The sequence below is a fragment of the Mirounga leonina genome, unplaced genomic scaffold (assembly GCF_011800145.1).
Source record: "Mirounga leonina isolate KUSES-001 unplaced genomic scaffold, KU_Mleo_1.0 Mir_93, whole genome shotgun sequence".
Taxonomy (NCBI): Eukaryota; Metazoa; Chordata; class Mammalia; order Carnivora; family Phocidae; genus Mirounga; species Mirounga leonina.
In genome coordinates this window covers 14005135-14017240 of record NW_023270854.1, presented here as the reverse complement: position 1 = coordinate 14017240, position 12106 = coordinate 14005135, and the positions used below count along the sequence as shown (strand labels likewise).

Sequence of the window (12106 nt, the reverse complement as noted above, 5' to 3'; positions counted from 1 at the left end):
ATTTCCTGTTTAAAATGAGAAGGGAAAAAAATGGGGTGGGGGTGTTCTATGCCTCAAAGTGACTGTAAAATGCTGAGTAACATGGAAGGAATGTGACATTCTCTGAACCAGAGAAGAGTTTTGTTTCTTGTGAAGGACAGTGGATTTTACTCAATTTGACAGCCCCCAGAAAGTAAAAGGAAGGGAATCAATTGTGTTATAGCTGATGTCCTAGTCAGTAAAGATCAGAAGGTGAACAGATGTAAGGTGTGAAAAAAAAAATGAAATCTAACTCTGACCAGGTGTTAAATAATTCATCCCTCATCCCACTCTCACAGATGAGCAGTTCAAGTCTCCAATCTTCTGAAAGCCTGGGATCAAACCGGATGAAGGAAGTGATATGCTGCCAATTTTCCATAACATCCTCCCAAAACTATGCAAGATGAAAAACAACAAATGTTAGTCTCTTGTGACCCTAGAAGCAGCAAGGCCTGAAATAAAACTGTTGAATAAGAAAATATAATTAATATCAGAGGAAAAATTCTCCAAAAAGGGGATGGACCATGACCATTACTACCTACTGAGAAAAATAGTTAGAAATCTTCATATAAAGACAAGGACATAGTAGACTCAAATTTCAGTCAAAAGGGGTCTTTTGGGCGCCTGGGTGGCTCAGTTGGTTAAGCGACTGCCTTCAGCTCAGGTCATGATCCTGGAGTCCCAGGATGGAGTCCGGCATCGGGCTCCCTGCTCAGCAGGGAGTCTGCTTCTCCCTCTGACCCTCCCCCCTCTCATGTGCTCTCTCTCTCTCATTCTCTCTCAAATAAATAAATAAAATCTTAAAAAAAAAAAAAAAGATAGGGGTCTTTTCTACTTACTGACCATGACCATTAATTAGGTAGGTTCCCTGTACCACTTGCCATTTTAGATTCCTCATATGGAAAAGGGGGATAATAATACCCCACTTTCCTCAAAAGGTCATATGGAAAACATGAAATTGTAAAGATGAAAGCACTTTAAACACTCCAAAAGTACACAACACAGATAAGGCTTAACTAATACTGTTCAGCATATATTTAAGCACATTCACGGAAAAAATTTTCTGCAGCACCAATTTCAGATATGGCTGTTTAAAAGGAATTGCTAAAGAAACTTGTGGAATAGGGGTGGTGATGGCAGCCATGGTCTCATCAACAGGATATACTATCAACATTATTTCCCACTTTTTATTTTCAGCCCTGTTCAGGAATTCCAGGACTTTCTTCTGCAAGACCCTCTACCCCCTACTCTCATGTATTTACAACAACGACAATTTATTTGCAATAGATGAACTTCCAGTTAAAGCCCTCCAGGAAAACCACCCTCCTGGAATCTCCACACCAGATTCAGCTGTCATTTCCTATTTACCGTCAAGCTAAACGCAGATCATTGCCAAGACAAAGCTGGTGTCTGGAGCATATGTTTTCTCCTTAGGGTTTTGATTACCAGCCAGTTTGGCATCTTAGGACATGATGAGAAGAGAGAAGACTGAATTTATTGTTCTACACCACCACGCAGTCTTTTTGATGTAGGAAAGATGTTGGGGTTTGGAGCCAACAGCCAAGAAACAATTCTTGAGATGTCTCTGGTGCAAAAAGGTGGTTTTATTAAAGCACAGGGACAGAACCCTTGGGCATAAAGAGCCGCACTGGGGTCTCGAGGAGTGGCCCATTATATACTTGCAAGTTGGGAGGGGGTTAGGAATAGCGGAAGTCTCTAAGGAATTTTGGAAGCAAGATTTCCACAACCTTGAGGGGCTAACTATTGTTAGAAAAAAGTCATTTATTACTGTCTAACAAAAACTTAGTCATGAGACCCTTCAGATGTATATCGAGGGTCATATGCTTGGGGGATAATTGCCAACATATATCTTGGGGAGTAGACATAAAAGAAGTTTCCAAAGGAATTTTTATGTTGAAGTAGATTTACAGGATCCTGGGGGTCAGGCTAAGATTGTCTTTTGCCCTTAGCGAAGTATTAACATTGAGGCAGCGGCGTTCTGAGAGGACTGTCACTCTGCCTGTTTCAAGGCCTTGTCAGTGGGCTGTGGGAGGTAAGGAAATTTAATTTTTTTCTTGGCTTTGCTTCCCACATCATTTTGGATTTCTAAGCAAGATCTAAAAGAAACTAAGTGTTAAGTCTTGCTAACTGTGCACCAGGCAACTTACAAAAATTATGTCATTCTTTTTTTTTTTTTGACCAAGAGAGACACAGCGAGAGAGGGAACATAAGCGGGGGGGGGGGGGGGGGGGGGGGGAAGCAGGCTTCCTGCCGAGCAGGGAGCCCGATGCGGGGCTCGATCCCAGAACCCTGGGATCATGACCTGAGCCGAAGGCAGATGCTTAACGACTGAGCCACCCAGGTGCCCCAAATTATGTCATTCTTACAAATATCTGCTAATATTGATAATGCCATTTTCTCCATTTATAAAAAAGAAAATTGAAGGTCAAAGATCTTCAATAACTTACCTAAAGCCACAGAACTAGAATGCAGTAGAGTCAGAACATGCACCTAGGTGGTCTAACTCCAGAATTTAAGCTCTTACTATCACACAATACTTTGCTTAGAATCCTCACAACAGAAATACAGAACTGATGGTGCAGCTTACGCACTCCTCCTCCACCTGCCTTACTGGCAGCTACTGCACTACAGGTGAGCAAACGAGCTCTGGCGTGTCCAGGTTCTTCTGGTGGGAATTTAGTCATCCAGGTATGACTGCTCGTGGTTATCATATGTAAGTTCTTCTTCTTCTTCTTCTTTCTTTTCTTTTTTGGTAACCAAGTTCATTCTATTTGTTCTTTTATACTCAAGCTAATGATTTTTTCAGTGATAGTTACAATAAAAGTCTAAATCCCTAAGTATGACATTCAAGACTCTCCATGAGCTGGTCCTCTCATAATTCCTGTTTCATCTTCTCTAATCCTTCCTCTTTTACTCAAAGCACCAGGCAAACCATATTAAGGATCACAATGTGTGGGTCCCCTGTCTACGTATTTTCTTATGATGCATTTTTCATGCAGAGTGGTGTTCCCATCTAGGATGAATTCTTGTCAATATTTCAAAAATCCTAGTACAGATTAAAGTTACCTGGAATAAGAACTTCGGAGACTAAAATATTAAATTTCTTGGCTTTTTTTAACTTAGTATGAGAATATTGATTTTCTCATCTGATTAGAAATTCTGATTAACAGGGTCCTGGGTGGCTTAGTCAGTTAAGCATCTGACTCTTGATTTCAACTCAGGTCATGATCTCAGGGTCATGACATCGAGCCCTGCATCGGGCTCTGTGCACAGTGGGGAGTCTGCTCCATATTCTCTCTCTCCCTCTGCCCCTCCCCCCTGCATTCTCTTTCTCTCTCTAAAAATAAATAAGTAAATCTTTAAAAAAAAAAAAGAAATTCTGATTACCAGTAATGTATGGCTTTTGCTATCACATTGAGAAGTAAAGTATCTCTTGATAAATGCACATTTATTTATTATGACAAAATCATTTTGAAAACAACACTGGACAGGGGGAGAGATAGGCAATAGAAGTACTCATTGGTGATAGAAAGTTTAGGAACCAACTGGTCTTTATTCTATGGTGGTCTTTATTCTAGCACTTTTTCTTATTGAAATCCAACTCATATGCTTCTTCCTCCTTGAAGTCTCCCTCTATGTTATCTAGGAGAAGTAACCCCTCCTTGCTTTTTGATCCTATGACACAGTGTATATGCTGTTCTCATAGAAACTTATTTCCATATTTTCTTGGCTGTAAGAGGATATCAAGTATAATCTGCATCATTATCCTACATGCCACAAAGAATGAAAAAACACTATTAACTAAACTATGACACACCATCTTGATTTCAACATGTGAAAAAGTACCCAAAAAAAAGTGTGTTACAGAATTAATGAGATATGGTATCATGAGTAATTTGCATTTCATTTCCTTTACTAGATCATTAAGAGGGAGCTACTATGTCTTGTTCGTTTCTATTTGCCCAGGACCTTACACTTGTCTTACATGAGGTATATATTCAATGTGTGTAATATTGAATTGTTAGCTTAGAATTATCCTAAAAGACTCCGAAAGCTTGGTGACACACTAAGGCCCTTCATGAAATTTCATGCCCTGTTCCTGCCTTTTGCATATGCTTGTAGATCAGTCTATTTATAAATTAGACAATAAACAAGAAAGCATGTGATCCTAACAGAATTCCTTATCTACATATCAGTGAGAAGTAAACATTTTCACTAAAACATTATTTGTTAGATTTCTATTGAACCTTTTATTCAGATAATCTGGGGTGCTATATAGAGAATTTCATATTTGCAACTCTTGAACAATTTACTTTTGAAAATTGGGCCAAGAAAGGAAAAACATAGAGAAGCACAGGGAGAGAAGGAAAAATCCATTCAAAACTGAAATCTCTGTCTTTTTCCCTAGAAGATACCATAGTCTTAGTGAACCAATGGCTGTTTAATTAGCTGGATAGGTAGAAGGCTGATGGATAATGTGTCAGTCAATTATTACTACAATAATCCTACATTAAAAACTACATCAAAACCTTAGTGCTACATAATAATACACATTTATTTCATTCACATGGCTTGGATGGGTGTTCTGCTGCCCTGGGATGGGCTTACCCACATATTTGCAGGTCAACTGGGAGCCAGCTGGTCTAGGCTTGGCATAGCTGGGGAAGCTAGACTGGAGTGGCTCTGCTCCACATGCCTCTCATCTTCTTCATGGGACTAGGCACATGTTATTCTCATGGCAATTGGCAGAGCACACAAACACAGGCAGAAACATATTAGGCTTCTTTAGACCTAGGCTCAGAACTGCACACTGTCACTTTGACCATACTCTATGGGCCAAAGCAAGTAACATATCCAAGCTAAAGTCAAAAGGCAGGGAAATATACCCCCCTCTTTAGAAAGGGGCTTGCAAAATCACATGTCCAAGGGCTTAGTTACAGGAAGCGGTGAAGAATTGGGGCCAATGATGCAAATGATGGCATCCTACAAAAAAATACTGAGTTTACAAAGAATAATCACAAATATTTTCACATTTAATTTTACAACTAGATCAAAAGGGCAAAGCAGATATAATTATTCCTACTTTACTAAAGAAAAAACAGAAACTTGGAGAATATAAGTAACTTATCCATGATATATACTATTAAATGATATGGAATTAAATCAGAATTATCAAGTATATTAAATAGATATATACTTTCAAGTGGTTCAGACAGATTTTAAACCATGCTACAATGGTTCTTTGTGGATTAGCACATATAGTTCCACTGTAGGCACAGGGTTGGCATGTTTCAGTAAAGGGCTAGTTCAATTTAGAAGAATAACAATACTGGGCTTTATCTTCAGGAATAATCAACCACACCCAAAGTTTCTAGTAAGTATGCTCTGGCTGGTTTCCACGGTACATTTATAAACAAGAATTGCTGCTTGTTTTCACATAAATACATTAATTTGTGCAGAGATGGCTAAGAGTACAAAGAATGATGAAAATCCAGATTGGGAGAAGCACTGAAATGCAAACAGCATCACACACTGATAAACTGCTTATGGATTTTCTGTCTCCAACTGATTGGGAAAAAAAAAAAAAAAACTAGTTTGAGGTGACGAACTGTAACATGTTGGAAGTAATTGGTTTAGTAAGGAAAAGGGTGTTAATTTAGAAATATCAATACTACTACCCTCCTGGTGGATTATATATAGACAGAACAAAATCAGAGCTGCCCAATGATCTGATAGTTTATTGTTTCATTTACCACCATGTATGTCCCAGACTTGGCACTCAGAATAAACGGGCTTTTGCATTTCTTCCAGAAACACAGGTGCCTTGCTATCTACTCACTGCCATTTATATACAGAGAGAGAAAGCATGAAAGTCAAGGTCACCTCATGAAATAGGGATTGGGAGTAGAAAATAAAAGGCAAATTGAAGTTTTCAGTAACTTTCCAAATAATCCTACCAATAATACTTCGTCAACCTAACCTTCAGAAGAAACTTCCCTGAGTTCCCTTATTCCCACCACGGCTAGGACCCCTGTCATTTGAGCTCAGAGCATCCTACATTGTTCTTTTGTTGCATTATGTAAATTGCAATGATTTATTCAGGGGACTCTCTTTATCATGCATGTTGCATCCTAGACTGTAAGCCTTATGAGGGGTGATCAGTAAGTTTCTGGTTCATCTTTTTTACCCTAGGACCTAAAACAGTATGTGCCACAGAGTAGAGACTCATAATATTTGTTAAATGAAAGACTGATTCAACATAACAAGTTTTTACCACTTCTACCTTCCTACAGCACGTTCTCTGTGACCCAAAACGGAGGGGTATAAGAGGGAGCTTGGGGAGGATATGATCTTGATTAGCTGCCCCATCCCCCTTTCCAATGGCTTCTCCTTGAGAGATCAAAATCCTTAACATAGCCCACAAGGCACTGGGTAGTCATGTCCCTCCCTTTTCTGTTTCTTGACTTCTCACTGTTAAGCTCCAGATGCATTTCCCTTCATTGTACTTCTTTCAGCTCCTTGAATACATTGCAACCCCACCTGCCCCAGGACAATTGCACATATCACCTTTTCTGCCCTGAATTCTGGGCACACCCTTGTCCCCTCTTAAATAACCTCTCAGCGGCGAGTCCATCATCACCACTGGTAAGCCTTTCCTGACTCCCCAGACCAGCTCAGGCTTCCCATCAGAGTCTCATAGGATCCATACTGTCGCCCTCCTTGATAGCACAAACCACACCAACCACAGTCGTTATTTTTCATTTCTTTCTGTGACCATTTGATTACTGGCTATGTTCCCCCTGGACTATAAGCTTCATGAAGGCAGGGACTGTGATTATTTTTGCTTAGCATATAATACCCAGGATTTTTGCTCCACATCGAATGTCCAGGGCTTAGCCCTGTACCTGGCTTTTGGTCAGAACCCAGTTATTTACTGACTGAGACAATCAATAAAAGAAACACACATACACACCTTTTACATGTCTTTTCTCTCTTCCTTAGGGATGAGCACCTAGACACAATAGATGTGGTTCTAAAAATAACTTCTGTTGGTATACCAATAAATCTGAATTCAAGTGACCTTGGTTTTAGCCAAGAATCAAGTCCTAACCAGTTAACCACAGCCTCTCTGCTAATACAGGGCAAGAATTTTAACTCACTACAGGTCACCTCTTTGCAATCTTTCAATTTATAAAAAGGCACAGAAATATCTATCTCCTTAGAGAGAGACTTCTTTCAAGGTATCACTTCTTACTATCAAACCAATCATTAATGAGCTTTCTCTTTAGAATTCAGACACTTACCACAGTTTATCACTTGTATTTTACAACTCCTTCTACGCCCACCCTGCCACATATGGTCACAGCTTGTTTGCAAAGACTGCTGATCATGCTTTCAAACAAAACTGTTCCCATATGCTGTGATTCATCTCCCCTTCCTGCCTTTGCTTCATTTGTTTTAGAATTGGGAGTTTAATTTTAAAGGGTTGCTGTGACAGGAAATGACTGGGGGAGGAAGAATTAGAAGAGGCGGATGGATGAGAGGAATGGTGTTTATTAAACCCACAGCCGGGATCAAAGACTGTTGGATTGGGAAGACCCCTTAAAGGAATACCAAATTCCCACTCGAGCCCTTCCTTCCAGTTTAAAGTAGGGGAGTGGGGGAAACACAGAAATGGAGAGGAGGCCTTGATTTCAGGAACACATGATAGTCCCATTATTTACATTACAACTGAATCCAACATATGATTCAGTTCCTGACCAGAGTGACATTTGGGAAGGTGGAAGCATTACTATTTCCAGAGAAAATGAATAAAACCAAGGAATGAGTTGGGTGATTGCTGATTATAACTCAGTGCAAGACCTTATAATGGAGTAAAATGTTTGTAATATAAAACAAACGTAGTGGGGTGCCTGGGTGGCTTAGTCAGTTAAGCATCTGCCTTCAGCTCCAGTCATGATCCCAGGGTCCTGGGATTGAGCCGGGGGTTGGGCTCCCTGCTCAGCGGGGAATCTGCCTCTCCCTCTCCCTCTCTCCTCCTCCTCATGCTCTCTCTCTCTCTCTCAAATAATAAAAATTTAAAGAAACTAAACTAAGCATTCTTGGATAATTTATTCCTTCAACAAATACTATTCAGCATCCATTATGTGCCATAGACCTTTGTAGGTACTGGGGATACAAGAGTGGAAAAAAAAAAAACCCTGGTAGATATCCCTACCCTCAGAGAGCTTACATTCTAATGGGTGAGGGTGGAGAATTAAACAACTCAGCAAGAAGACATATGTCAGAATTTAATATGGCTGTGGTGGAAGAAAGAAGGGAAGAGCATTAGGACGTGTGAGTGAGTGAGGTTGGATGCCTGGTATTTTTAAAAGAGTAGTCAGAGAAGGACTCATCTATCAAGTGAAGAAGCTCATGGGAGGTGGGGAGATGCAATGCAAGCAGATGGAAGAGCAAGTGCAAAAGTCCTGAGGCAGTGACACACCTGGTATGCTCAAGGAACATCAAGGAAGCTAATATTACTATGGTGGAATGTAGGAGATAAAGTCAGACAGGTAAAAAGGGGCCAAGTTAGAGCTCTGTAAGCTAATTATGAGAATTGCATATTGTACTCTGTATGAGAAGGAAACAACTGAAGGGTTTTGAAAAATGAGTGACCTGATCTGAATTACATTTTTTAACATCTTTTTTTAAGATTTTATTTTATTTATTTTAGAGAGAGAGAGTGAGCAGGGGAGGGGCAGAGGGAGAGGGAAAGAATCTCAAGCAGATTCTGCTGAGCACAGAGACCTTCACGGGGCTCAATCCTACAACCCTGAGATCATGACCTGAGCTGAAACCAAGAGTTGGATGCTCAACCAACTGAGCCACCCAGGCACCTCCTGAATTATATTTTTAAAGGTATACTCTAGCTGCTGTGCTGAGACCAGACCATAGGGAGTGTGCTGAGACCAGACCACAGGGAGTGGGGCCATGACAGAAGCAAAGAGGTCAGTTAGACAGGAGGCTGCTGGAATAATCCAGCAAGAGATGGTGGCGCTCTGCAACATGGCTGCCAGAGTGGAAATGGTAAAAAATTGTATTGGTTTTGGTGGCTGCTATAACAAAGATCACAGACTTGGTGCTTAAGCCAACAGAAATTTATTCTCTCTCAGTTCTGGAGTCCAGAAGTCCAAAATCAGTATCACTGGACCCAAATCTATGTGTTAGTAAGGCTGTGCATTCTCTAGACTCCACTTCTTGCCTCTGGGAGCTCCTAGCATTCCTTGACTTGGGGCCACATAATTCCAATCTTCAAGGCTGGCATCTTCCAATCTCTCTTCGACCTATCTTCACATCCCCTTCTCCCCAGGGAGGGACCCCAAATTTCCCTCTGCCTCCTCCTTAAGGATACATGTGATTGTATTTAGGTCTCACCTAGATAATCCAGATAATCTCCCTATCTCAAGATCCTTAACCAATACCCACCCCACCCCACACCTGCCTCTTTTAAAGCCATTTCAGGTAATATTCACAGGTTCTAGGGATGACGGAATGAATCTCTTGGGGAGCGGGGACAATTTTCCAGCCCACAATAGAAGTAGTAGGTCATGGATATTTCTTGAAGGAACAGCCAACAGGATTTTCTGATCAATTACTTGTTGGGTGGGAGAGAGAGGAGTAAAGGCAAACCTGAGATTTTTAGCCAGAACACCTGGACCTCAGAGGAAGATTCTGGAAAGAAAAGGTTCAGGGAAGAAGAGTAGGAGCTCTTTTTTTTTTTTTTTTTTTAATATGTTAAGTTTGAAAAGTCTACTAAATATCCAAGTGGTGATTTAAGAAGGGAATTTGACATAAATCAGCATTCCAGAGAAGACCAGACAGGGATTATAAACCTGTGAATCATCAGAATATGGGTAGAATTAAAGCTGTAAGACAAAGTGAGATTACGTAGCATGTGCTTCTGAACGGTGTTCACTTGGCCAAACTGAAGTATGTCCCCAAATCTCTTTCCTTGTATGGTTTCATATTAGCACTGACCAAAAAAGATAACTGCCAGGCAGAGGTGAAGCCGCCGTCACTACCCTCTGAAGGGTGTGTACTTAGATGCTGACAGAGGTACTGCTGAGCTCCGGCTCGTGCCCTTCTCTCCCACTCGGCATCCAACTCCTCTCCCCAGCTGTTGGCCCTCTTGGCCAATAGGAGCCCCATGCCTACCACCAGACTCAGAAGAAATGGCCTTCCATATGGACTTCTCCATCTCTACTGCAGTCCCACAGTAGCAGGTAGATGTGCCTTTGGAAGCCCCAACTCTGTCCCCCACCCCAGTGCTTCCTAGTTAGGAACTCTGCCCCCATCTCTTCCTGCCCCCTTCCAGACCTTCCTTCCCAACTGTATAAGGCCTTATTCCAACAATAAATCCCAGTTCCATTGTGGTTGTGCCTCTCTGGTTAAACCTGGACGACCTCTATACTCAGGGAGTGAATCCAGACAGGGAAGAGTTTAAGAACGGAGCCCTGGGGCTTTCCAATGTTTGGAAATCAGAGAGAAAAGGAGGAATCAGTGGAGAAAACTAAGCAGGAGTGGACACTGTCGCACCTGAAGTTTATACAATTGGGGAGGGGGTGTCTTAAAGAAAAAGAATATTATAAATAAAAATTAAATATAAAAATAAATATACATTTAGAATGGGGAAAAGAGATCACATCAAATTACATTTTTAAAAAGCTGGCAAATACAATAAATCATAGTTTAATTTATCTCACTCTTGATATACCCCTACAATACATTTATCCCTACATTTTTTGGCTGCATACTTTTTGATCACCTCTTTATATTACAATTATTTTCTACAATAATTTCCAAAGAGAAAATAGAAAAGCAGTCGTTCTCTCTTCTATGACTGATCTCCGTTTTCAAATTATTTCTAGTTTCTATGCATAAAATGCATAAAATCGATGTCTTCACAAACAGGCTTCCTTGCTGTTTGTAACCCAGTTAGCAGTCTGAGCTCCACCAACACAAGAATCTTCTAAATTTGCATTGCAGCCATGCTCTCCGAGTTGCTCTCTCCCTGCCCACACCGCCCGGATGCCCTCCCAGATCCATGACCCGGCTGCTGCCAGTGTGGTCACCGCCCTCAAAGAAGCCAAGCTCAGCGGTGTCACTGCCTGGGGCCCCGTGGGCAAGAGGCTAGGGCAGGAGCTGATGACCCTCATGATGGAATTTCTGCCTTCCCTGAATCAGACCACCTTTTCAAATAGGTGGGGACGACCCATGGAGCAGCTGGAGTAGTGCATGAGACCTGAGCTATAATGGGCTCTCCCTGGAGCTCCCCAATGGCTACCCTTACAACACACCCATGGGGAAGTTCCTCACGCCCCGCTACCACCGCAGTGTGGACACCCAGGGGAACATCTGCCTGGACATCCGGAAGGACCATCCCGCTGTCCATCCAGAGCCTGCTAGGAGAACCCAACACTGACAGCCCTTTGCACACGCATGCTGCCGAGCTCTGGAAAAACCCCATAGCCTTTAAGAAGTCTCTGCGAGAAACCTGCTCAAAGCAGGTCTCTAGCCAAGAACCCTGACTGTCCAGCCTCTCTGCTTGTGTTGTCTTTTTATTTTCTCTTTAGATGGTTTGTCCTTTCTGTCATTTCTGTCTAGGACTCTGTATCTTAAGCTGTGGTGTCATTTTTGCTTTGTTTCTGTTTTTTAAATTAAGTCTCTGGTTGAGCCCTTGTGATAAATATATTAAATAAATACATTGGGGCTATTTTTACAAAAAAAAATCTTCTAACTTTGATTTTGGACAATCCTTATTTTTAAAAGTATTTAAAATATGCAGTACATATATACTTGCATTCTCTTGTATTCCTGATTAGGAGAAAACTTCCAATTTTGAAAAGGTATCAAGGAATTGAATTTCTGCACAAATTCAGGAAGAATGTATTATTTTACACATCTGGTGATAAGAAGGATTTTCCAGACTGCACTGCTTTTCAAACTTTCTCTTTTCCTCCCATGTACTTCTCAGGCTTGTGCCATGAGACAGATACCTTAATACCATGATTTGATCTCGGAGCAA

General features: G+C 41.2%; 1 pseudogene; it reads left to right on the top strand.

The window, feature by feature from the left end:
• The first annotated feature begins 11109 nt into the window (after positions 1 to 11109).
• On the top strand, positions 11110 to 11609 carry LOC118004588 (annotated as a pseudogene).
• Positions 11610 to 12106: the final 497 nt, after the last annotated feature.